This window comes from Desmodus rotundus, chromosome 3 (genome assembly GCF_022682495.2).
Source record: "Desmodus rotundus isolate HL8 chromosome 3, HLdesRot8A.1, whole genome shotgun sequence".
NCBI classification, from domain to species: Eukaryota; Metazoa; Chordata; class Mammalia; order Chiroptera; family Phyllostomidae; genus Desmodus; species Desmodus rotundus.
This window is the reverse complement of record NC_071389.1, coordinates 138,525,098-138,551,997: the sequence shown is the minus strand read 5'-3', so window position 1 is coordinate 138,551,997 and position 26,900 is coordinate 138,525,098. Positions and strand designations below refer to the sequence as shown.

Genomic DNA, 26,900 nt, shown 5'->3' with positions numbered 1-26,900 from the left:
TTAGGAAACAGCTCGCCGCAGTTGGAGAAGAAAGCACAGAAGAGCTTAGGAATGAGAACACACCCGACAGAAGAACTACCGTTGGTATTCTTTGGTTCTGACCTACTGATGCGTAGTGCCTCCCATTGTCTCTGGTTTGTTTGAATGTTGTAACATCAGATAACCATTTGGCACTGCGTGAGCTTAATGTTTTAAAAACGAAGATATTTTAGACTTCTAAATAAGTTGCCCCACTGGTTGTAAACCACAGAGTACAATGTGTGATGGCCATCTTCCTTTTCAGTAATTATTTAAAGTGTCGTGTTTGGTTCAAGTCCATGGGTCTCAAGAAGGGTAGAAACTCTGTGGTAAGTGGATATATCTGGGAAACACTAAGAATAGATGTTAGTTGAATAATAGGTGCCTTTTATTACAAATTCCTCTCTCTGAGGCTCTGGAATGCTCTGAAATACAACAGAACTATCCCATAAATAAATCGCTTTTTTACATTTCCTAACAAATTCACTCATAAAAATGAACAGTTTTATGAAAGTTTTTAATGATTTCTTTAATACCTTCTACCTTTGTGTTTCTTTGCAATCGTTAAAGTCCACACTAAATGAATGTTGAGGCCCTGGCCAGGTAGCTTGGTTGGTTAGAGTATTGCCCTGATATGCCAAGGTTGCAGGTTCGATCCCTGGTCAGGACACATACAAGAATCAACCAATGAGTGTATACATAAGTGGAACAACAAATCGATGTTTCTCTCTCTCTTCCTTCCTCCCTCTCTAAAATAAATAAAAAAATTTTTAGGTTTAAAAAAAGAGAGTGCCTTTCACTGTGTTATACTTAAATTTTTAAGAAAAAATTCACTTACTCTCTCAATGCCAAAGACCTTTGCTAGGGTTTCTCCAGGGTCATAGAGAATGGCCCTCAAACATACTAATCTGACACCACGAATTTTTTCAGAATACTACCTCTAAATGTTTTGGGTTGATGAGACCCCATGAGCAAGTAACAGGACCCTCCCTTCAGTATTGTTGGAAGGGTAGACTAGACACAGAGTACTGTTTGGTGTTGGGCAACATGGTATGCAGATGGTGGGGGAGATAAGGGTACAGTACACTTGGCACACACTCCACTCTGCCTCAGGGACTATTCAGGGACAGCAAAAACAGATTTCCACTGGCATGTTAGTTAGCTCCAAACCTGTCCTGGCTAGAAATACTGGCATCTTCTGCAATTGTCTTCCTCTGTTTTTTGACAGGAGGACTCTTTGTGCAAGGCAGTAATCATGGGGTCCTGGAGGACAGCAGGGCTCTTCCTCATCTTCAGTGCCTTTCCCTGAGGAGATAAGTTCACAGCATCCTTTGAGGTACAATCACTAAGCACACCCAGAGGACATAATCTCCCCTCACACTCCATCTCCACCGGGGCCTTCCTCAGCGCCATGTCACGTCCCTGACAGGCACTCCATGTGAGTTTCCAGGTCCTGGCAAGATTTAGCCTTTCTTTGTGAACCTCAGGGTGGGCCCGTTTAATTAATCTCAAAAGCATCTGGATCCTGTTTCTTGACACAGGTTAAATAACTAAGCTTCTTGAGCCCCTCTATCTAAGCTCCATGAGAAAGAAAGAGCAAATTTGAGGGATTTGCCTCAATTCCATAATATCTTCCTCATGTGAGCTGACAAGGTGCTGTGCTCCACTCCCAGGGGGGGATGTCACCACAGAGCGGGGATCATCTTAGTTTCTGAAATAAGAGAAGCACATGGTGGGTTCGAGCAGAAGCTTGCATGAAATCTCTCTGAGAGGCATGGGGAGGTTTAGTTCTATTTTTAATGATCTTGTTTTTGCCTTTCCCTGCAGTCTTCCTTGCCTTCTCTCATTTTCTGTGTGTTCTTTCTCTGAGACAGCCTTCCTATTGCAATACTTACTCACTAAACTTCACTAATGGTTCTGTTCTGCAGTTGTATCTCCTAGCATCCTTTCCACTGGCATCACTTTTTCTGTAGGAGAACTAGACCGGCCCCACCCCACACTACAACACCTCTTTTATTTCCCCTCCTTCTCTGCCCGGCCTCCATTTAACAATGGACTAAAAATGCATAGACTTTTGAGAGACATTTACATTGACACTTTTGCTTATTTAAATTGAGATGTTTTGTTAGAAATATACAATCTGGTTTTTTTCTTTTAACAAAATTATACCAACAAGATAGATTAGATGACCTTTGTATACCTTCTAGTGTGTTAAAGGAGCATTTTTATCTAATTCTTCATCACTGGAAAATTTCCATGTATTTAACTTTTTTTAATTTGGAAATTTCTAACAATTACAAAAGGATGATGAACTGCCAAGTACTTACCACCAACTTTAACAACAATCTACAGTTTGTAAATCTCATTTCATTTATCCACCACACACATGTCCATTTTCTTCAGTGTCTGAAAGTAAATCCCAGGTCCCATTTTCATTGTCCATACTTCAAGGTACTCACTGGCCTTTAACTGTATTTCACTGGCCTTAAGTGTGTAGTTTGGCTAATTTTTACACGTCTACAACTGTGTAATGACCACTCAGATCAGGATATAGACCATTTCTGTCACTCCGCAAGGCTCCCTCATGCCTCCCATCAGTCAACAACCCTCAAAAACAATTATAATCTATAATCAATTCTTTTTACCTTGTTACTTGTTCCTCTTTTATATATTTTTAATTTTTAATATGTTTCATTGATTATGTTATTACAGTTGTCCCAAATTTCCTCCCTTTGCCCCCCTCCACTCAGTACCCCCCCCATTCTCTATGGCAATCCTCCCCTTAGTTCATGTTCATGGATCATGCATATAAGTTCTTCAGTTTCTCCGTTTCCTATACTACTCTTAACATCACCCTGTCTATTTTGTACCTACCATTTATGCATCTTACTTCCTGTAACTTTTCCTCCATTCTCCGCCTTTTCCCTCCCAGCTGATAAACTTCCAAGTGATCTCCATATCTATCATTCTGTTTCTTTTCTGCTTGTTTGCTTAGTTTGTTTTTCCAATTCAATTGTTGATAGCTGTGAATTTATTGCCATTTTAATGTTCATAGTTTTGGTCTTCTTTTTCTTAAATAAGTCCCTTTAACATTTCATATAATAAGGGCTTGATGATGAACTCCTTTAACTTCACCTTGTCTTGGAAGCACTTTATCTGCCCTTCCATTCTAAATGATATCTTTGGTGGGTAGAGTAATCTAGGTTGTAGGTCCTTGCTTTTCATCACTTGGAATACTTCTTGCCAGTCTCTTCTAGCCTGCAAAGTTTCTTTTGAGAAATCAGCTGACAGTCTTATTGTAACTCCCCTATAGGTAACTCTCTGCTTTTCTCTTGCTGCTTTTAAGATTCTCTCTTGGAGACTTCCGGTTAATATGGAGGCATTGGTTGACATACTGTGCCTCCTCACACAATCAAAAGAAGGACAACCATAAATTTAAAAACAAAAAACAACCAGAACTGACAGAAAATCAAACTGTATGGAAGTCTAACAACCAAGGAGTTAAGGAAGAAACATTCATCCAGACCAGTAGGAGGGGCAGAAATGGGCAGCTGGGCAGAGAGCACTCACGACAAGGCAGCAGCTTGTAGACTGGGCAGCCCCACATTCGAGTGCAGATAAACCGGGAGGAAGAACTGGAGAGTGAGATAGACTGCACAACCCAGGGTTCCAGCTTGGGGAAATAAAGCCTCAAACCTCTGACTGAAAACACCTGTGGGAGTTGAGGTGGCAGGAGGAGAAACTCCCAGACTCACAGGAGAGTTCGTTGGAGAGACCCATAGAGTCCTAGAATGTACACAAACTCACCCACCTGGAAATCAGCACCAGAAAGGCCCAATTTGCTTGTGGGTACAGGGGGAAGTGACTGAAAACTGACCGAGAGCAGAGCAAGCAGTATTGTTCCCTCTCTGTCCCTTCCCCAACATCCAGCATCACAACGCAGCCACATGGGTTGCCCCACCCTGATGAACACCTAAGGCTCTGCCCCTTACTACAAAACAGGCATGCCAAGACAAAGGAAAAATGGCCCAAATGAAAGATCAGATCAAAGCTCCAGAAAAAATACAACTAAGTGACAAAGAGATAGCCAACCTATCAGATGCACAGTTCAAAACACTGGTAATCAAGACACTCACAGAATTGGTTGAATTTGGTCGAAAACTAGATGAGAAAATGAAGGCTATGCTAAGAGATACAAAGGAAAATGTACAGGGAACCAATAGTGATGCAAAGGAAACTGGGACTCAAATCAACAGTGTGGACCAGAAGGAAGAAAGAAACATTCAACCAGAAAAGAATGAAGAAACAAGAATTCAGAAAAATGAGGAGAGACTTAGGAACCTCCAGGACATCTTGAAACATTCCAACATCCGAATTATAGGGGTGCCAGAAGGAAAAGAGGAAGAACAAAAAATTGAAAACTTATTTGAACAAATAATGAAGGAGAACTTCCCCAATCTGGCAAAAGAAATATACTTCCAGGAAGTCCAGGAAGCTCAGAGAGTCCCAAAGAAGCTGGACCCAAGGAGGAGCACACCAAGGCACATCATAATTACATTCCCCAAGATTAAAGAGAAGGAGAGAATCTTAAAAGCAGCAAGAGAAAAGGAGACAGTTACCTACAAAGGAGTTCACATAAGACCGTCAGCTGATTTCTCAAAAGAAACGTTACAGGCAAGAAGGGGCTGGAAAGAACTATTTGAAGTCATGAAAGGCAAGGACCTACATCCAAGATTACTGTATCCAGCAAAGCTATCATTTAGAATGGAAGGGCAGATAAAGTGCTTGCCAGATAAGATGAAGTTAAAGGAGTTCATCATCACCAAGCCCTTATTATATGAAATGTTAAAGGGACTTATCTAAGAAAAAGAAGATAAAAAATACGAAGAGTAAAATGACAACAAACTCACAGTTATTAACAACTAAACCTAAAACAAAAACAAAAAACTAAGCAAACAACTAGAACAGGTACAGAATCACAGAAATGGAGATCACACGGAGTGTTATCAGTGGGGGAGTGGGTGGGGAGAAAGGGGGGAAAGGTACAGAGAATGAGTAGCATAAATGGTAGGTAGAAGATAGACAAGGGGAGGGTAAGAATAGTATAGGAAATGTAGACAAAGAACTTATATATATGACCCATGGATATGAACGAAAAGGGGGAAATGTGGGTGGGAGGGATTGTGTAGGGTGGAGGGGAATAAAGAGGGGGAAATGAGACAACTGTAATAGCATAATCAATAAAATATATTTAAAAATTAAAATTAAAATTAAAAAAGATTTTCTCTTTATCTTTAACCTTTGGCATTTTGATTATGATGTGTTTTGGTGTGGTCCTCTTTGGGTCCAACTTATTTGGGATTCTTAGTGCTCCCTGGACTTGTATGTCTATTTCTTTTACCAAATTAGGGAAATTTCCTTGTATTATTTTTTCAAATAAGTTTTCAATTTTTCACTCTTCCTCTTCTCCTTCTGCTGCCCCTAAGATTTGGATGTTGGTGCATTTGGAGACTTCCCAGAGGCTCCTTAGCCTAATCTCTTTTTTTGGATTGTTTTTTCTTCTTGCTGTTCTGATTGAATATTTTCTTCTTCTTTATGTTCCAAATCGTTGACTTGATTCTCGGCTTCATTCCCTCCACTGTTGGCTCCCTATAAATTTTTCTTACTTCCCTTAGTATAACGTTTATTTCTGCCTGGGTCTTTTTTATGCTGTTGAAGTACCCAGTGAGTTCCTTGAACATCTTGACAACCAGTGTTTGAACTCTGCATCTAATAGATTGCTATCTCCATTTTGTTTAGTTCTTTTTCTGGAGTTTATTTCTGTTGTCTCATTTGGGCCATATTTTTTTGTCTCCTCATTTAGGCAGCCTCCCTGTGTTTGTTTCTATGTATTAGGGAGAGCCGCTTTGCCTCCCAGTCCTAGAGGCGTGGCCTATTTCAGACAAATTCACCAGTAAGTTGGATGGAGCAGGAGTCTTAGGTATTGCCAGGGCAGGGAACCTAGGTCACCACTCTGTGGCTCCGTGTGGGGGAGGGCTCAGAGAGGGGACAATGCCGCTGCCTGGCCCCTGGAGTTTTGTCTGGGAGGAAGCTGTCTCCTGGCACTTGCCCTGATGCTAGTCACTTCAATTTCTCCCTGTATGCCACTGGAGTTCTTCCAGCTGTTGTCCTGGTGCTGAATCCCAGAAGGAGTGAGTCTGTGTAAGTCCTAAGTCCACTGTGGGCCTTTTAAGAAAAGAGTCCTGAGAATCCTGCAGTTTCTTCTGCTGCTGCAACCCCCACTGGTTTTTAGAACCAGACATTATGGGGACTTACCTTCCTGGTACTGGAACCCTAGTCTGGGTGGTCTCGTGTGGGGCTGGGATCCCACGCTCCTGAGGTATCCCTCCCAATTTTTATCCACCACACGTGATGTAAGACCACCTATTCTGTGTCTCCACACCTCCCCTCACCGTTCCACCTCTCTGCACCTCTCCGTGTATCTCCACGTCTAGATGAATGCGGCTTCTTTAATTTCTTGCTTGTTGGAATTCCATAGAGCTTGATTTTCTGACTAATCTGGGTGATATTTGTTTTGTAGTCTAGTTGTAATTTTTGCTGTGCGAGGAGGCGAGCCATGTTTGCCTACACCTCCCTCTTGATGGAAGTCTTCTATAATCAGTTCTTGAATTTCATATAAATAGAATCATGCAGTATGCTCTTGTTTTGATTTCTTTCACTCAAGAATGTATCTATAAGCTTCATCAGTGTTACATGTAGCAGTAGTTATTCTTTTTTATTGCTGTGTAGTATTTTGTTATAGACCTATTCTCCAATTTGTTTATCCATTTTACTATGGTTGAACAGGTGGGTTGTTTAGTTTGGGGTTATTAAGAATGAAACTTCTATAAACATTCTCGTACATGTCTTTTGCTGAATATAGGCACTCATTTTGTTTGGGTATTACAGGGTGAGGCAAAAGTAGGTTTACAGTTGTTAGTATGTGAAACATACTTATTCTTATATTGTTATTTATTAATTATTGTATTATTTTACCATATGAACCACTGTAAGCTTACTTTTGCCCCACCCTGTATGTAGGAGGGAAATTGCTGGGTCTGAGGGTAGATTTATATGTAACCAAACAGTTTCTCAAAGTTGTACTCCTTTATACTGCCATCAGAAATGTTCGAGACTTCCCCTTTCTCCACGTTCTCACACTCACATTGTCAGTCCTATTAATTTTAGCTGTTCTATGGTGTGAAATGATATTCAGTGTGGCATTAATGTGCACTTCCCTGAAGTCTAATGATGTTGAATACGGATGTTTTTGTGTGAGGGTACAGCAGTCACTTGGAGTCATTTCCAAATGAGAATAATTTTACAAGACCATAGGAATAAACTGACTATGAAGTTAAATACTATCATCCATGCTTACCACCCTTCTGCTTCTCCTCTCCTACACTAATTGGCACCTTTCTATCTTATTTGTCAGTGTATGAATATTTTGTGCCGAGAATTTTAGTGGACAAACCAGGACTTTCTTATTTCCCTCTCAGAGCTGACACATTAAATGAAAAATAAAGCTTTGCTATGTAATGTAATGAATAGCTTTCAGAGATTTTTGCCTCGCCAAATCCTCCTTTTCTGAAAACAATTCCACATATGCAGGTGTAGATCCCTAAAGTTGAGTTTGTACCATGTGACCCCACCCCTTCCACTGGGTTTCAACTGATTGGATAAGAGTGAATGAATGATCCAGAGGGAAGACATTCATTGGTCAGCTTGAGCCAATAGCTTTTCTATCCTGAACATTTGCAGTTTGGGTATTGAAGGGCTAGTCCGTTTATCAGGGACAATGGAACTGAGAAGGCACAGAGAGAGCCCCAATGCACCAAGCAGCACAGACAGCATCACTACAGAGAAAGTGAAATGACTAAAATAGCAATGTGCAGAAACAAGGGGAAAAAATCACGTGGACCCTGAATCAGAGAGAGTGCGGCCAACTGCCGTAGGTGAGTGAGAGAGTGAGAGCAACTGCCATGGCCTTTGATTTCTGGTTGCAGCCATTCCCCCCACTTACTGCCCTGGGTTCTGTGAGACATCTTAATACCTATTCAAGTGAATTTCCCATTTTTAGTAAAGCTACTTTGAATATATTTTTTTCACTTGCCCACAAAAGTCATGGAGTAAAAGAATTCATGTCCAATTCCTGAAAGGAGGCCAACTCCATGTGCCCTGTACCTGCTCCATCCAAGCACTTCCAACCAGGCTGACCCTGCAAATGCTAAATTTTTAAATGCTAAATACAACAAATAATGGAAAAGCTCTAAAAATAGGAGATGATGGGATCTCCTGCTGAACGTGAGCCTCAGTTGCCTTTTTCTCTGATCATGGCCAGTTTTATCTTCCCTATACTTTAACAGTTGTCTTCTTTCATTTCCTCGCTTCAGCCTCTTGCCGTTTGAAAACATGCTGTTTTCAGAGCAAGGGCAGTCATAAAACAAAAGCATTTTGCCTCGGGGATGATGTTCTCCAAACCCTGGGGTTCTGTATTTTTGTTTCCATGAGTATCCCTGTGAGACTTTCGGGCACAAAAAACTATTGACTAAAGAAAAACAGTGCCTGGAGTGAGGGGTCATAATTTTGAAGATCAAGGACAAGCCAGACCCCGTATGAGTCCAGCCCAGTTTTCAGAGCTGTGTGCATTCAGTTTGATAGAGATTTCACAGACTTGCAAACACAAAAAGACAGGAGGAACAAATCTCTTTGCTAAATAAAAGGAAGAATCTAGTCATTGAAATAGCAGGAAATAAAAGCAAATAAATTGAGTACTAACTTCTAAAGTTAAGAAAAGTGTCCTTTCAAACTATTTAAGTGGTCTAATAATCTAGCTGTGACCTAGATATTTATTTAGAAGATATCACAGCTCTGTATTATGTGAAGGAATTGTTTTATGCAACTCTCCCACTCCATGTTATAAAATGCAAAAATATCGAGTATGAAATTGCCCTAAGAAACAGCATGAAAGATGAATGAAGAGACAGATTCCTGAAAGCTCTGTGATGAGAAAAAAATTAATTAAAAAAAGCAAGATGAAAATACAGGATGACAAACATAAGCATAAAACAGCATGGTCCCTTTTTCTCACACATATCATATTTGCTTCCATAATTTACGTTTCAATTCCCACATGTGCATACTGCTTTATGATTAGAACACTGTTTGATGCAAGGTATTAAAGGAGGGGAGGAAAAAACCTCCCCTCATAGCCTCACAGCCAGCCTGAGGAAAGCCTTGGAGAGCTCTAGCATCCACGAGAAGATGCCTGTTAATGGAGGGACTGAGTGAGCGCTTTCCATGACACTCCATTACACTGCAGCCTGGTCCTGTGGTTTCTGCTGGGAGACTCCATCCCATCTTCCTCAGCAGCATTTTCTCTTAAAATTATAGAAATGAAACAAGAAAATGCTTTCTCATGTACTCTCTTTAATCCTTAACCTACTTAGTCTTGTGCCCTTTCAAGTGGCAAAGAGAATTAATAACATTCTAGGGTGTAGAAATCCAGCAGCTGAAAAAGCTGAGTTATGTAAAAGGGAGGTACTAGCTACAGGCTGAAGTCTCTCTCCTGAGGCCGAACGCGTGTGCTGCTCTCCCCAGACAGCACGGAGGCAGCTGCTGGGGTGGACAGGTTCTAAGCACAGGGGGCTCCACTGCGATGGTCCCAAAGATGTGCCCACAAATGTAACTGAGGAGGACAAGTTAGTATAAATGGGGCTTACACTTTGCACGTACCTCTGTGCCATTTTTCCAAGTTCGGGTTTTTCAAGCTCGGGTTTTTAATACTACCTCTTCGAATAGTCTGTGAAGGATAGGGGTTAGCTCTTCCTTAAATGCTTTGTAGAATTCTCCTGTGAAACCATCTGGTCCAGGGCTTTTGTGTGTTGGGAGTTTTTTGATGACTGCTTCAATTTCGTCTGCTGTTATTGGTCTGTTCAGGTTTTCTGCTTCTTCTTCATTCAGTTTTGGAAGATTATATTTTTCTAGAAATGTGTCCATTTCATCTAGGTTTTCAAATTTCTTAGCATACAGTTCTTCATAGTAATTTCTTACAATCCTTTGTATTTCTGTGGTATCAGTTGTAATCTCTCCTCTTTCATTTTTAATTGTGTTTATTTGGATCCTCTCTCTAATACTACCTCTTAAGTAAGGCAACTTTTTGTACCCAGTGGGAAACACCACGCACAGGGTCATTTAAAAAACCCTGGGAGACACATGTGCAGATAAGGCCCAGCACCCTGTATTGGGCACAGCTCCCGTTCCTTTCCCCCAGAAATCTCATGTCAGAGCCTCTTCTCTGGGGCAGCTAGCAGAGGCCATCCGTCGTTGCTGATAAGAGTTTATTGAATATTCCCTAATTCAGCCACTCTTTGGAAGACTTAGCTTCAATGTCACTTTTTAAGACACACATTCCCTGACACACTAGGCTAGTTTATGTTATGTTGGTGATTGTATTGTTCGGATTATTTGATTAAGGTCTGTCTCTACCCTCCCACCCCCAACTGTAAGCTCCCACAACACTGTCTATTTTGATCATCAGTGTACTCTCAGTATCCAGCACATAAACTAATCCTTTCTAGGTATTTAATAAATATCTACTGAGTGAAGGAATCAATGAGTGAATAAAATATATATATACTATTTAATGGTATACAACTTTAAAAATGTTTACCAAGTACCTACTACACTTCGAGCACTGAGCTGGGCTCTAGAAGTCTAATAAGCAGTCCAGCCCCGTGCTGGTGTTGCCCTGGGCTCTGTCCGCAGTCCTCTCCCATCACCTCACTCTCTGGGCATGCTCATTCTATGCAGCCATATTAATCACCGCCTTTGTGTGGAAGGATCACAAAAGTCCAACCTCTGATCCCAAAGACCCCTCTTCCCAGATTAAATCCTCTCTACTAACCCAGAATAAGACCAATAGGGAACGTCACAGTTTGGGAAACTCAATATCTGAAAACAATTTAATACATTCCAGCTATGTCCTGGGAGCCTGTGCCTTCAGACTTTCAAGATCAGGATTTAGGGAAAATCTCCCAGCTGCCTGGGGACCAGTTTACAGGGAATCTTAAAACGCAGACAAAGGAGTATGTTAATACCCCAATTATGCCTCACATCTATATAGTGTTTTATTGCCTTAAAAAGATGCTTTCACATTATCACTACAGTACAGGTAAGGAAACTAGGGTTCGGGGAAGCTAACTAACTTGACCAGTTTCTAGTCCTAATATTAATATATGGTAGAGCTCTAGCTGTATCCCAGCTCAGCATTATCCCTCCTCTGCAAGAGTGCATCAAGGGGACATGGTGCTCCAGGAGTCACTGAGCCTGAGAGTCTGTAGAGGAGATGGATAACAGGCTGGAGGAGGTATTTAAAGAAGAGTACTATGGCTGTGGAGGGTGGAAGGGGAAAACTGAGGTCGGGAGGCTGAGTGGAAAGCCCTGTGTGGGTGGTGATGAGAGCCTGGTCAGAGATGAAGTAGAATCACAGAAGTAAGTGTTGGGGTTTGAGGCTAAATGGAAGTAGAGCATAAAGGCAAAGGCTGATTTTAAATGCCTTTAGGGAAAGAAAAGGCATGTGACAATGGGAGCAGAAGGAGTGAAGATGTGACTACGTGATGCATGGTCACGAGATAAGGAATGCAGGTGGCCTCTGGAAACTGGATGGGCTAAGGAAATTATCACCCCCTAGAGCATCTAGACGGAGGGCAGCCCTGAGGATCCAATTTGGACTTCTGACCTCCAGAAATGTCACTGGAGTCCTGGACGATTTCTTGTGTGGTATTGACAGCATCAATAATGTTAACACCTTCCAAATCTCCCCCAAAATAATAATAAAAAAAAAACTGCAAGAGTGAAACTACTTCTGTTATTACAAGGTTAATCTGAAGTGACCAAGTCCTTTCTGGGCAGAAGATGGCCCTTATTCAATAACAGACTGTCACGTAGAGCCTGGTCCAGAATGAAATTCCAGTTAGAAATGAAGCTGGGAGTTCTAATTAGTATTTGAAAGTGGCAAACAATACCAAAGAATTAGAAGATTGTGAGCAAGCTAACAAACTGGGAGCAATTAACAGCACATTAAGTAATAAAAGCAAAGAAGCTTTCATTGGGCAAGATACGCTGACTCACAGGATCCCTTTTGTGATCCTCATGGTAATAAAATAAACTATTGTAATTAAATTATTTTTACTTTAATCCTTTTATAAGACAGTGAAATCAATTAAAATGTCAACAGTTAGAACTTTAAAAATAAAATAAAATGTCTTTTAAGTTCCAAACCTTGGCAGTTAGAAAAGAACTTGGGGTGGGAGGAGTATTAGAGGGAGCAGATGATCTTGATTTTGGACATTAGGAAACGGGGGTGTGAGAGTCAAATATATCTGAACCTCTTACCTTCATGGGAGGCTGGTAAAAACTAGTCCCAACTAGAGAGATGGTCCAAGGAGAAAGATGAGAATGTCTTGTTTGGAGGCTGTGGTGATCAGGCCAGGAGGATACTTGCCATAATTCAGCTCATGAACTATGCATCTAAAATTTGGGTTGCAGTTAAAAAGTGGGAAGAGGCAGGAGCAGATGAAGTATTTGGAAGAATGAAACAAAATAGGGGTCAGTGAGGAGTGAAGGTAGAGACAACAGTGGTTTGAAGGCAAGAAGCGGAGGTGGTTTGTGTAAATCTTCGAGAGATGGTCCAACATCTGGCATTTGGCATCCATTGTGAGTGATGCAAGCTAGGAGCCCAGAGAGGAGCCAGTTTGGAGTAAACCAAGAGGCCCAGCTTGTTTGGGGAGCAGGACTGAGGGCACTGGGATCGGTGTGAGAAGAAGAGCTGGAAGCTGGCAGTGGAGAGGTGAACACTGAAGTCATAAGAGCAAATGAGCGTTTGGAGCAGAAAAGAACAGAAAGGAGGTGAGCAGATCAAAGCCTAATCTTGGAGCCCCAGAGAAAGGCTTTCCAGACAACTGCTTCACAGGCGCTATGGCAATGAGCCCGACAGAGACCAGGAAGAAATTCCCCCCAGCAAACAGAAGGACTAAGGAATTTCTCACTTTCTGGCTACCCAGGCCCTGCCATAGTACCTTGACCTCAGAACTAGATGAGATATTAATTTGGGTGAATTCCTACATTCACTCTCCAATGCCTCAGGCAAGGAGCTAACTTTTCAGTGTTCCTTTCTTTTTTGTTTTGTTTTGTTTTGTTTAGTGTTTGACTCCTTCTCCAAAGTGGCCACTATACCCTATCTGCAACCTTAGGCCTTAGTCTAGATAAAAGTGACTTTCTGCGTGCTGCCTCGGTATCTCTCTCCCATCTCAATCCTCCTTCTGGCTTCTTGCACACCTAGGGGATCAGATAGGGGTTGAGAAATAGGATGTTTTTGAGAGTTTACTCCAACCTTCTGGATGCATATTTTTTGGAGTCCTATCCTCAGGATATGGGGGGTGAGAAAGGGACCATTATGTTTTAATTCTTTAAAAAGCTTTGTGGCTTATCTCTGTCTTTGGGCATTGTCTGGTGTGTGTACAGACACAGCTTAAATCCAGTCTCAGAATGACCTGGTGATAGGAATGTTAAAAGGATCGTGTGGAAGGGAATTGGAACTGGCTCTTTCTTTGGTGCACTAGTCAGTGTTCTCCAGAGAAATAGAACAGATGGGATGGAGACAGACAGACAGACAGGCAAGGAGATAAGGTGATTAAGAGAGATTTATTTTAAGCAATTTGCTGATACAATTGTGGGGGCTGGCCCGTCCAAAATCTGTAAGGCAAAACTACAACAGGCTGGAAACTCAGGCAGGGTTCTATACTGCAGTCTTGAAGCAGCATTTCTTCTTCAGAAAACATTAGTCTTTGCTATTAAAGCTTCCAACAGATCGAATGAGGCCCAGCTACATTATGGAGGATAATATGCTTTACTTAATGTCTACTTAATGTAAATTATAATGACATCTAAAAAATACATTCACAGCAACACTTAGGCCGGTGTTTGACTAAATGGTGAGGCACCACAGCCTCACTAAGTTGACACATAATTACCCACATACTGGGTAAGAGCATTCTCTGGAACAAGCCCTTCAGAAGCTGTGAATTCCCTTCTTGAGTCAAGGGGAATCATATGGTGCCCTTTCCAGCACGCACAAAGGGAAAAAACAGTTCTGAAAACCTCTAGCCAGCACAGAAAAGAGTGGAAGATATCGAGGAAGACTACATGGGCCGGACCAGGTCAGGCATCGCGTCCCCACACATTCCATCAGCCATACCTAACAGCGATGGCACCTGGGAAGTATGGTTAGGCAGTGCTCTGAAAAATGGCAAATACATTTATGACGAGTGTTTGTCAGGGAGGGAGAGTCAAAGTTTCTAGAGAGTCATTGGATAAAAAATTGATGGAGGTCTGCTGTAGAAGATGGGGGCGTGTTAAATTACCTTATCACTCTTTTAAAACAGACTTGAGAGACACAGTCTGTGTTGATGGAACAAGGAGTGGAGGCTGAGTTGGCACTTCAAAGGTTCTGAGAGGACCAGTGGAGGAACTGAAAGTGGTGCTACAGTTGAGTCAGGAAGGTCAGCAGGTACCCAGCAGACAGTGAGAGGAAGTTAGGTCCTCACCTGTTGGTAGAGGAAGAGCCAATGTGTCAAGTTGGTAAGCCTGGAAATATTATTTATAGATGCAAAAGTAACTGTCAGAAAAATTTAAAGCAGAAGCTGTAAAAAGTGGCTTCCTCTTAGACATGGGACAAAGAGAAAGGAATATTAAGATTGAGAATGGCTGCTTTGATGTCTTCTGTGTTATTTGTTTTTTTTTACTTTAAATAATTTTTTATTTTTCACTTACAGTTGATATATAATATATTAGTTTAAGGTATAGAACCCAGTGACTATATATTATATAACTTACCAAGTGATCATCCAATAAATCCCATATCTATCTGGTACCATACATAGTTATCAGAATATTATTGAGTATATTCCTTAGGCTGTACTTCACATCCCCATGACTATTCCGTCACTACCAATTTGTACTTCTTAATCCCTTCATCTTTTTCACGCATCCCCCCAAATCCCCTTCCATCTGGCAACTGTCAAAATGTTCTCTGTGTCTATGAATCTGTTTTTGTTCTGCTTGTTCATTTATTATGTTTTTAAAATTCAATTGTTGATAGATATGTATTTATTGCCATTTTATTATTCATATTTTTCATCTTTTTTTCCTTCTTCTTACAGAAAATCACTTAATATATATGTAATACTGATTTGGTGGTGGTAAACCATTTAGCTTTTTCTTATATGTGAAGCTCTTTATCTGTCCTATTCTAAATGATAACTTTGCTGGGTAGAGTAATCCTGGTTGTAGGTCTTGCCAATCCATTCTGGCCTGCAAAGTTTCTGTTGAGAAATAAGCTGACAGTCTTATGGGAGCTCTCTTGTAGGTAACTGACTGCTTTTCTCTTGCTGCTTTTAAGATTCTCTCTTTGTCTTTAACCTTTGACATTTTAATTATGATGTATATTGGTGTGGGCTTCTTTGGGTTCATCTTGCTTGGGACTCCTAAATACCCAATTACCCTCTCTAGTTGTCTGATTCTGTGAGTCACTTTCTTAAGAAGATCCCTGGGAAACCTCTCTTAAAGTCAGGAGGGAGCACCTTGTTTGGGTATGAGATGGGGGAGTGTGAAGTAGGGGATAGCTGGTGGGAAGAGGAAAGAGAAAAATGCAGTAAGCAATTAATTATGTTTAACTCAGCCCCCTCCATAGAATCACAAATCTCTGGAGAAGACATATGTCTCTTAGATTTACAAGACATTAAAGAAACAAGGCTGTGAATTTGGATCCTAAGTCACAGTGGTTATTTCAAGACGGAATTCTTGAAATCTCCATTTTTCATCATTAGCCACCATCCAGATTTGCCACAATCCAGACTGAAAAGAAATGTATTCTGGCAATTCTATGAAAAACATATTACACCTTTTGTTGCATTAGAAAATGACAGGCCCCCCAGCAGGGCTTTGAAGAAATGGAGCCTTAAGTACACACAGAGAACATAAGGTTGCCAGGGGGCACTGTTTAACACAAATGTCTTCATTTTACAAAATATTGACATAATTACATAACATTAGGGCCAGAAGATATTTCAAGTCTTTTTGTAGCTAAGGAAACTGAAGCTGATGCTGAAGAGCTTGTTCACAGGTCTGTCCAGCGGCAGACGTACAGCATCAGTGGTGTAGGGGAAGACAAACTTCCTTCTGCTCTCCTAGATTTTCACGTGGCTGGCCTAAGAATTAAACTGACATGAGCTACATTAACAGAAGAAAAGCATACAAATTGTATTTAATATTTTTATGTGTATACAGAGTCTTCGCAAGGAAAATAAAGACCCAAAGAAGCCATTAGACCAAAAAACTTATATGTTATGCAAGGAACTATAAATTAGGGGAAGGTGGCAAGACAAAGGGGCTTGGGCTAGGAGGCAGTAAATTGTGAGATAGTGAGTAGAAAATATATGGGGAAACTAATGGAAGATCAGGGCTATTTTAGTAGGTTTGTTTGTACAGGTCCTTTAGGCATCGGCCCCAGTCTCTGGTGATAAGAGTGTTCTCTTCCTGTAACAGGGAAGGCGTCTTTCTCATGGGAAATTTTATGACCTGCTTTTAGGTAGAAAAGTGGAGATCCAAGACCCCTTCCTGCAACTGCTGTTTCTCAGGTGCCTTTGGCTTAAAATAATCAATGTGCCAAAGGGGCATATTTGGGGATGGCATGCTCTGAACCACCCCTTCAATAGGAAGTCTTCACTGATAATGTATCCAGCCATCAAATGTGCATAGAACATTTACTGTGTGTTCCATACTGTGCTAGACACACAGTAAATACAAGCATAGGTGCCTGTGCAGGCATTACTAATTGATCATTTCACTCTTTCTGTCTTAGGATAACATCCAACACTGTGTTCCAGGCAGTTAATGAAAATGAATCCTATCTGTGGTCCTCAGACATAGGTGGTTCCTTTAAATAGTTCTCAAATGTATTTAAAACACAACAAAAACTGTGGGACTTAGCATCTTAAATGTTTCAAGGAAAATACCTCCTTATGGCCCACAGCACAGATGTGGCCCTTCCAGTACTGCTGGTGGCCACACCCTCCACTTTCACAGTCCAACTGCCATGGGCAGGTAGGATGGCGCCTCTGGGGTTTTTTTTGGGGGGGGGAGGTGGCACCACACTGTGTTCTTTCAACCTTCCAACAACATAAAGAGAAGACAACTTCCAATGCTGAAACATGCACGTAATAACAAAGGAAGAGATCAAATATTAAAAACAAAAACACAGTTACTTAAAAGTCACATTTCACAGCAGAACTAGCAAGTATTTCTGGCCAATTGCTCACAACAACAGACGTCTGAATGAAACCCCTGATCTTAGCAAAAGGACCACCATGTTTTCTCCCTGGTAGTTTCCACTGAGTCACTGCACACCACACTGCTACACTCACCGACTTCTGTAAGACTCATCTTAAAGTAGTATGGGACAAGGTATTGTGCGTGATCACAACAAAAACTGAAAACCGGAGTGTGGTAGAAAAGTAAACTCCAATGTTTCCAGTAAGGCGCCAGGGAATCACTGCTGGCTGGGCCCTTCATTTTACCAGTTTAAAGAGAATTTATGATTTATTCTACAAACTCAGTATTCAGAAGCTTAACCAGCAGGGTCAAGTTGGAAGTTTAAAAGTCCCCTTCTTTTTTTTTTTTTGGTAAATGTGTTATATAAAACATAAACTCAAGTTCTACTTCATTTCTTAAAAGTAGTATTTTAATAGTAAAAAATACATATGTTTACACTTGTCTTTTTAAAAAAGACATTTAAGCCCTGACTGGCACGGCTCAGTTGGTTGAGCGTCTTCCCACAAAGCGAAAGGTTGCTTGTTCTTTTACTGGGGAGACCCACATCAGGGGTCTCCCCGCCTCTCCTCAGTTCTTGTCTTGCTCGCAAGAGATGAATTTAAGTGACAGGTAACACATATAGTGAAAATGAGATAACAAGTTTATTTATGAAATATATAGAGAAAATAAGGTATTAGTAAGTTTGTTCTATATACTTGAGCACCTGGCTACAAGCGGGCCCTCAGCTAATCTGAGTGCATCAACTATTGGGGTTCACAGGTTATGTGCTTTAGTCAGTTTGTAGGTTCTCCCTCCTCCTCTCCCCTCCAGACCTTGGGACAGTTAAAAAGGCTTTCTTTCCCTGTTAGCGAAGATGATACACACAGAATTCCAAGGACTTCCCACCTCCTGTATGATTATGGTTTTGCCTGTGATTCTTGGAAAGCCTGGCAATCTTACTGGACTGGGCTCAGGCCTGCTGGGTCAAGGGGCGAGACATGTCTCCCTTTTGTTTCTAGCCCCATGTTTTAAGTTCTTTACTAGATTGTAAAGGGGGAGGCCTGCTTCATTTCCCCTCTGGCCTCTCATTCCTAGCTTCTACCTAATAGTTCAATCCCCGGTCAGGGCTTGTGCCTTGGTTGCAGGTCAGTCCCCAGTTGGAGCACATGTGAGAGGCGACCGATAGATGATTCTCTCTTGTGCCTCTTTTTCCCCCTCCCCCCTTCTCTAAAAATAAACTTTAAAAAGACATTTAATAACAATACTTCAGACGACTGGATTTAACTCTCCAATCACCCTGTCAGCTGTTCACCTGGTACAGATACATTATAGTTCTTGGAGAGGCATGTCCACCTGCTCTGGGCTGGAGACTCAAGGTGAATACACTTCACTCCCACAGGGTCAATGGAAAGGCTCCTCCCTCATATGCACTGAGCATCCTGCATCCTGAAGTCGATCTCCCAGACAGGCTGATGAATAGGCCTGTGTCCACTACACCTGGGATCATTTTGATAGATGTGTTCACTTCATTCCACTTGTGTACCCGGCCAAACCTCCAGTTCAAAATAAAACTCCTGATATCTGTCGCCAAGGGACCTGCCTTGTTGACAGCCATTTGAACTTCTGAGTCACAGCTCAGCTCACTTGGACAGAGTACATTGGGATAACCTCGATGGGGATTCCCTTGTGCTACTGGTCCCCAAAGTTCTTGGATTCTTTCCTGAAATCAGCAATCACAATGAATCGACTGGAATTGCCCGCCACAATCATCTCCTGGGGCAGGCAGCCTCCACTGCCCCTGATGAGATTGAGATCAGCATCTACTTCATCAGCACCATCCATGGCAAGGTCAATCTCTGGGTGTCAGTCCAGGTCACTGAAAGTTAAACCACATTGCAGGATGAGTTGACAGGCCTGGAAGGAAGTGGGCATACAGACGAAGTTCAGGTTCCTTTGTTTCGCTCTTTCAGCTGTTCACTGCACAACATGGACAAATGTAGAACCACATCCAGCTCCCAGCACTTGCTTATTCCTCACATGATTCTCCACCACCCTACGGCCGGCGAGCTTCTTGGCCTCCTCAGCCATGGACATCATGAAGGACCCAGGAAGATGCTGTTGGCTTCCCTACCTTTGGAGCTTGTTCTGCCCATGCCCTCATGAAGCCCAGGCAGCACACACCCCTGTGACTGCACATGGGAATCTGGGACTCCCAAGCCCACCAGGGCAGTGGGGCCAGGACCCACCTATAGAGGGTGCACAGTATGGCACCACTTTATATAATCTTCTTGGGAATCCTGATGGCTTGTTCTTACATGTATTTCTCTCAGACTCTGCAGCTCAGTTGACCAGGGTGAAGGTATGCCTAAACCCAAGGTCAAAACTGTCTCTCTGAACCCTGACAACAGCAGCTCAGCTGGGTCCATTAACATGGCTGTCTGGGTCAGTACAAGGTTCCCTGCTCAGCTTATGGAATCAGGTGAAAGAGAATCCGTGCGGTCAATCAAGCATTAAAGCAGTTTACAGCTCAGACAGAAAGAAGTGATTAAGGAGGAGGGAGGGAGGGAGTGTCCAGAGCTAATGACCCCTTTCATGGTGAACTTGATACCAAATGTGGCACTATCCCAATGATCTGCTTGCTACCTTGGTTATGGGAATATCACTGAGGCCTCTTTACAGCATTTAATCATTCAACAAACTGTCTGACCACTTATGATTTATCAAGCACTCTTCAAGGCCCTGGAGAAAAAAGAGGTCAGAAAGCCCATGTTCTCAGGAAGCCAGCAGTCTGAAAACTAAATACAGACACATAAGTAAATGGATGCAAAAGGAGGTTATAGACTATTAAAGAAGTAACCCTGAAATCAGAGGGTTCTCAACCAATGAAACCGTATTGGAAACCAGGACAGACTACAGAATTTACAGAGCCCAGTGAAAAATACAAATGCTGAGCCCTTATTTAAAAGTTATTAAGAATGTCAAGACAGCAGCAACAGAGCCTTAAACCAAGCACGGGGCCCTTCTAAGTGCAGGTCCTGCGTGCTATGCAGGTTGCACATTCATGAAGCCGGCCCTGTTGGAGATTCTGGTCTCTGGAAGGATAAAGACCACCCCTGAGAGGACCCAGCTCAGTATATGTGAAAGGAGAAGTGGTCAGATAATTCAGAATAAGCCCTGTGCTTTTCCCGCACTGAGGATAACTTGTGAGACTGAGCATCATGGGAACACAGCACGAGGACACGTTGGTGATTCTTTGTGTCTCAATCCTATTTCTACATCCCCTGAAATCATAAGGATCCTCATCCAAATCTCCCTGCACAACTTCTCAGGATTCACAGGCAAGTGATTCCAAGGCAGCTTATTCTGTGTCTGGCTTTGAAGAACATTAGCTAACCAATATCAGTCTTCAGCAACCTGATTAGATTGGTGAGTTCAGTTGAGTTCAGCCAGATACCCTGGGTTCCTGAAAATGCATGCCTTGGTCCACTGGGGAACCAAGAGCTGAAAATGTTCTTGAATATGCCAACAGCACTAATAAGAGTGAAGACTGCTTAATTAAAGAAGTAATTAGCTTTGTACATGGGAAGGAAAAAGTGGAGGAAAGAAACATGTATCAGTAAATTTTAGTTTAAGAGCTTAGCATTTGAAATGGAATCATATTGCTGGTTTGTAGGGAGAAACACAGTGCTCCCCATCCTCTCACTCCACCCAAGGAAGGGGACTATTTGCCCTGAAAGTCAAGGACATAATGGGGCTGTGGTGTGAAGGACTGGAACCTTTGATGTGATTAACAAAGAAGTTAAAAGCTCTGCCTTGCCGGTGACTAGTCTCCTGGATGTTTCTGTTTGTTGTTGCTTCTCTTGGACACTTTTTCTTACCTTTTCAGCTGCTATGGTAAGAGACACTTGGGGTGACCATTGCTTGGAAGGGACGTCCACAGGTGAAGACAAAATGGTGGGTGGCTAAGGCCAGCTCTGCTCAGGATTCAGGGGGTAGGACTCCTAGAAAGGAACCAAGCCTGCTTACGTTCCAGGTCTTTGGCACAGGTGCCAAAGGAGGGCCTTGACCCACACATGGCTGAGCCCAGCTATCAGGGTTTAAGGTCTTATAGTTATAAACCTTCCATGCAGCTCTCTCATGATTCTTTGATCTGGCTCTCAAATGGAGCTAAATCCAACCTTTACTGCACTTTGTGACTTGTCTTAATTCATTTAAATCAAATAAGCACTTATAAGCTTAGTGTGGGCAAGACACCTCTGATCAGAAACAAATTTTTATTATAGCTTGTGAAGAAACAAGTTTATTTTGACTTGTTTATGATAATTATTAATTAGTTAGCATTGCATCTGATAATACTCTGCTGGCTAAAGTTGGTCTCAGTCTCTACAAAACAAAAGTTTTATTCTGGAATGTGACCAAGACCAGCAGAGGCAGGCACTATGTTTCAAAACTAGCCCTCTAAATTGAAGGGGAGGCCAAAAGGCACTTCGTTAAAACTGCTGAGCAAAGTTCCATCTTTGGCCTTGCTACCCTTCTCAAGGCCCTGCCTCCCTTTTTCTGTGATTCTCAGGAATGGCCCGTGGCATGTGCACAGCATGCTATCCCTGAAGGTCACGGACTCTGTTAAGCATTCTTATTCCTATTCAATTTGGTCTGCTTCCAGAGATCTGACTTCTGACTATTTACATTGTACATTTTTTATCTTATTTTTTATGCTATTATGGTAGTCCTACTTTTTCCCCCTCCACCCACTCCACCCAGCCCGCCCCCCACTTCCATAGTCAATCTACTCAATGTTGTCCATGTCCATGGGTCTTTCATACATGTTGTTTGACTAATTCCTTCCCCTTCTTTCCGCCATTCCCCGCCTCCCCACTCCTCTCTTACAGTCTGTTCCATGATTCTATGCCTCTAGTTCTATTTTGCTCATTGTTTATTTTTTTCATTCGGTTCCTCTTATTAGTGAGATCACATGGCATTTGTCTTTTACTGACTGGTTTATTTGAAAGTTTTGCTCTACTATAAAAAAACTAAATAGTTTCCTACACTCTTAACCTTTTCATGCACCACCTCCTCCCCTCCAGGGCTTTATCGGAGACTTGGATGGCCCTGGAGGGCTCTGTGTCCTTGGCAGCCTTTTGAGTGGAGATGGCTCACCCTGCACACTTGCTCTATCTGATGGACACGGGCAGTTTCTTTTGGCTCTACTCTTCTTCCCATATGGTACTGCTCTTGCATATTCGTTCAAACTCCTTTTCTTTCAAAACAATTAATAGCCTCAGCTTCCTATTGCTATTAGTGTCCTATTGCTTCTGTAACAATTACCACAAATTAAGTGGCATAAAACATCACAAAATCATAACTTTACAGGTCTGGAGGTCCGAAGTCCACAGTGGGTTTCACTGGGCTAGAATCAATCAGGGTGTTGGCCGTTCTGTGTTCCTTCTGGAGCCTCTAGGAGATCCTCTGTTTCCTTGCTTCTTCCACCTTCAGAAGTCCTGCTCAGACCACAGTCGCCTGTTCTTCCCCTGCTTAGTGTTCTCACTAAACATGCTCTTTGACCTCACAAAGCCCTGTAGTCCCCCCATTACAATCTATAAACAACCTGCTCTCTGATTAGGCCCTTCAGGGACAAATTTATCAGCAACTCCATTTCCTCTGTCTCTTTGGCCTCCTTGCTCCCCTTCCTCAGCCAACTCCCACCCTTGCAGAATCGCACGGTGAGGGCTTCAGAGTTGTGAGGGAAAGCAGCCCATCACTGCACTGCCCGGCACCCTTACAGGTCTGGCTAATCAAAGGTGCTCCACAGTGCCTTCTCTTGCCTCTGGTGAGCTCCCTCTGGCAGGTTCCATGTTGAAAATTCCAAACATGGACTTCCCCTCAAATGTCCCCCACAACCTCCACATCCCTCACTCTTGGCATACGATGTCTTCTCAGAGTCCAAAGAGAAAATGGAGGCCACACGAGTCAGAGCATCCTGCATTTGTTCATCTGCCTGAAATACGTCTCTTCTTGCCTCCTTTCTGTTAGCTTAGAGGGCAAGGGGGCCTTCTTCTGTCTGAAGGTCAAGCCCCTCTCCTGTGAGCTAAATCCCATCTCCATCAATTTCCTCCTCCTTTAGACCTTCTTAGTCTCCCTCCATCCACACTTCTCCACAAACATGTTCAAGTCCTTCCAGCCTAAACACAACCCTTCCCTTCACACACACCTACCCTCAAGTCTCATCAGATCTCTTTCTACATACAAAGGTGGTACACAAATAAACTAAAAAACATCACCAAACCTGAAAAAAAAGCTTAATCCTTCCTTATAAAATGAGGAAAAAGAAAACTTATAGTAGGGAGTCATCCACATTTACAGTGACCCAAAAGTAGGAGAGGATGCCGGTTTGAGGCCCAGACCTTACACAAGGTCATGGTGGTGGGGTTCTCTTTGTAGAAAGAACACAAAGTTAGGTACAAACGTGCAAGGTAGAAATGTGGAAGGACAGGTAAAAGTGATGTATCCTGAAGCTCAAACTTTATTAGCTTCCCAGGAAATCTGCCCCTGCCCAGGTGATGGTTTGGGACGTTCCAGTAATTGAGAATGTGGCCGAGAAAGTATATATCTAGAAACTGCCATACGTTGTCTGCGAAAATGCTTCCCAGAGGGTAGTAAGCATATCGCTGCTAATATTCAAGAAGATTTGGGGGAAACAGATAGTCAAAGAAATGTTAAGCTATGTCTTTACATCCCATTTGTGGCAAGGGATACCAGCTTTCTATTCATGCTCATAACAAAAAAGTTTCTCTTAAAATATCTTTATTATTAATTTTTAAATAAGTTAATTTTAGAAATTGAGCTAACAATAGTACACACTGGTGGTATAAGGGTATGGCAAAGACTATGAAGACAGTATGAGAATGATTGTGTTTGGGAGGCACTCAACCAAAAGAAATAGGATGGTTTCTCCAAAGAAAAATCCAGAAAAACAAAATTTGTCTCTGCAACTCCATTGCTGCCCAAGGAGAAGGCACCACAGCCCATAAGCATGATCACCCGAACTCTGCGGAATATATTCCACGGTAGAGATGGATGCACAGCACAGCACGGGCTGAGGACACCCGTCATCGTGAGGTGATTCCCCGGGCTCTGAGTTCACGCTTCCTGGCAGCAGTCTGACTATAACTAGGCTTTGCCTAAAAGCTATAATGCTCTCATTGGCAAGCCGTGAACATCTGGCTCGCTTGGTAGTTTATTACTCAGTACCAATTAATCAATCAACATTTTGGTTTTTTAACATAAGTTCTCATGGGCTTGGAGCCCTGTGCTGGCAAACTTGGTTTCTGAGCCCACCAGACTGAGGATTAGAGGTAGATCTGCCAAGGTGATCTCACCTTTACACTTGTCTACGTGGCCAGCCTGCCCTCCTTTCCTTCCTCCAGTGCCATCTTACCTGCCTGGACATCAAACAGCTGCCTCCTTTGCTTCTCAGCATTTCAATTGGCCTCTGGCCCTGTCACCCACTAAGACTGCTCTCAGGAAGTGTATTCATGCTCTTCTTATCTGATTTGGGCTTAAATTCAGAGCTCAATCTCTGTTGACCTCTCTTTGGATGCCTTTGAACATTCGATGCCCTCTCTTTGGTTTTTTGGTTCTCTGTCAATTTTTTTAAAAAACTGTTTTCTGCCAAGATTCCACTTTGGCTTGCTTAATAAAAAGAAATATCTCCATGGCAAAGAGCAGAGAGCAGAACATGGGGGTCAGACCACTTACCAACTACAATAGCCCCCTTTAACCATGGTTTTGCTTTCTGCAGTTTCAGTTACCCATGGTAAACCACAGTCCAAAAATATTAAATGGAAAATTCCAGAAATAAACAATTCAGAAGTTTTAAATTGCGTGCTGTGCTGAGTAGCATGATGAAATCTCACGCTGTCCTGCTCTGTTCCACCTTAAACGTGAATCATCCCTTTGTCCAGTGTCTCCATGCTGTATGAACTATCTGCCCCTTAGTCACTTAGAAGCCGTCTCTGTTATTCCAGAGAAATAAAATCAGACTGACTGTCTCAATATCTCGGTACTGGTATTATAGTAGCCTTTATTTTACTTAATTATAGCCGCCAAGTGCAATAATGGTAATGCTGCCAAAGAGAAGCCATAAAGCCCATGTATGTATAGGAAAAAATACAGCATATATAGGGTTTAGTACTATTCACAATTTCAGACATCCACTGGGGGTCTTCACATGTATACCCTTTGAATAGGGGGGACTACTGTATATGAATTTGGGCAAATAACGTAATCTCACTAAACCTCAAATTACTCTTGTAAAAAACAATAGCAAAATAACTTCTAAATAAAATTGTTGCTAGCATTAAATGAGATAATCCGCATAAAGTGCAGTGCTTAACATATGAACACTCAGTAAGTGATAACTATCTTTTTTCTCAACCACATGCTTGACTTCACTTCCTGTATGAAATGATCAAATGGATTTTTCCATTCAGCGTGTCTACAACTGAACTCCTTAACACCATTCCTACCATCCTTCCCCAACCTCACCAAAACATTTACCTTATCTTCACCTATTATTATCTTATGGTTAATAGTGTTACAATACACCCAGTCATCCAAGCCAGAAAGCTTGGAGTAATTGTTACACCCTAACCTCTCTCATACATCCCCCTCTAATGGGCCACTAAACCTTGAATTCTTTCCCAAATATTGCTCCTTTAAGTCTCATGTTCAGGCCCTGGTGGACTGTTGCAAATGCTTTCTAAAAGTTTCTTTTCCATTCTAATTTATTGTCTCCAATGCTTTCAGACTTTCATCTTTCTTTAAAAATAAACCTATGACATCACTCCTCTGCTTACTGCTTAATCAGCTCCGGGCCTTTCACATTCTGGTTGCACTGAACCCCTTCTCGCTCCCCCCCCACCGCCACACTCCATCCGCACCTTCTGCACTAAGGCTTTGATAAATGCTTTGCTCTCTCCATTGTCCTGCTCTCCTCTGAAACTTCTGTTCCCTCAGCTTCAGCGCTCAGCTCAAACGTCGCCTCCTCTGCGACAGTTCCTCTGGATCAGAATGCTGTCAATTTCTTATGACAGTGCTGATTATGTTGTACTGTTTCTGTTTTCCCCACGTGAGTGTGAACTCCCTGACCCCTTACACGGTTGTTTTCCTCACACAGTACTTGTCACTGTGGGAACGGAAGAGAGGCAGGTACTCAGAAGGCAGCAAGCTGTACCTACCATTGGTTGAGCAATTGCCATGGTACGCACATTAGACTCAGCATTCTACATCTATTTTCTCATTCGCTCCATATTTATCATCATTCCTCGGTCCATCTTCTGTAACATTCATCTGGTAAGACTCCATCCCTGGTTGTATTAGCTTTCTCAGGCAGCCATAGCAAAACTCCACAGACTGGGCGGCTTAAACAATAGAAATGTATTTCCTCCCCATTCTGGAGGTTTAGAAGCCTATGA

At 42.2% G+C, this 26,900-nt stretch overlaps 1 long non-coding RNA gene and 1 pseudogene across 1 annotated transcript; both read right to left on the bottom strand.

The window, feature by feature from the left end:
• Nucleotides 1–391: 391 nt before the first annotated feature.
• On the bottom strand, nucleotides 392–26,900 carry LOC123478281 (uncharacterized). Its single transcript, XR_006653444.2, has 3 exons — nucleotides 26,664–26,900; nucleotides 14,481–14,663; nucleotides 392–1,323 (listed from the first exon to the last, which is right to left on the bottom strand). It is a non-coding gene; the product is annotated as an uncharacterized lncRNA (long non-coding RNA).
• On the bottom strand, nucleotides 18,090–19,911 carry LOC112318988 (ribose-5-phosphate isomerase-like; annotated as a pseudogene).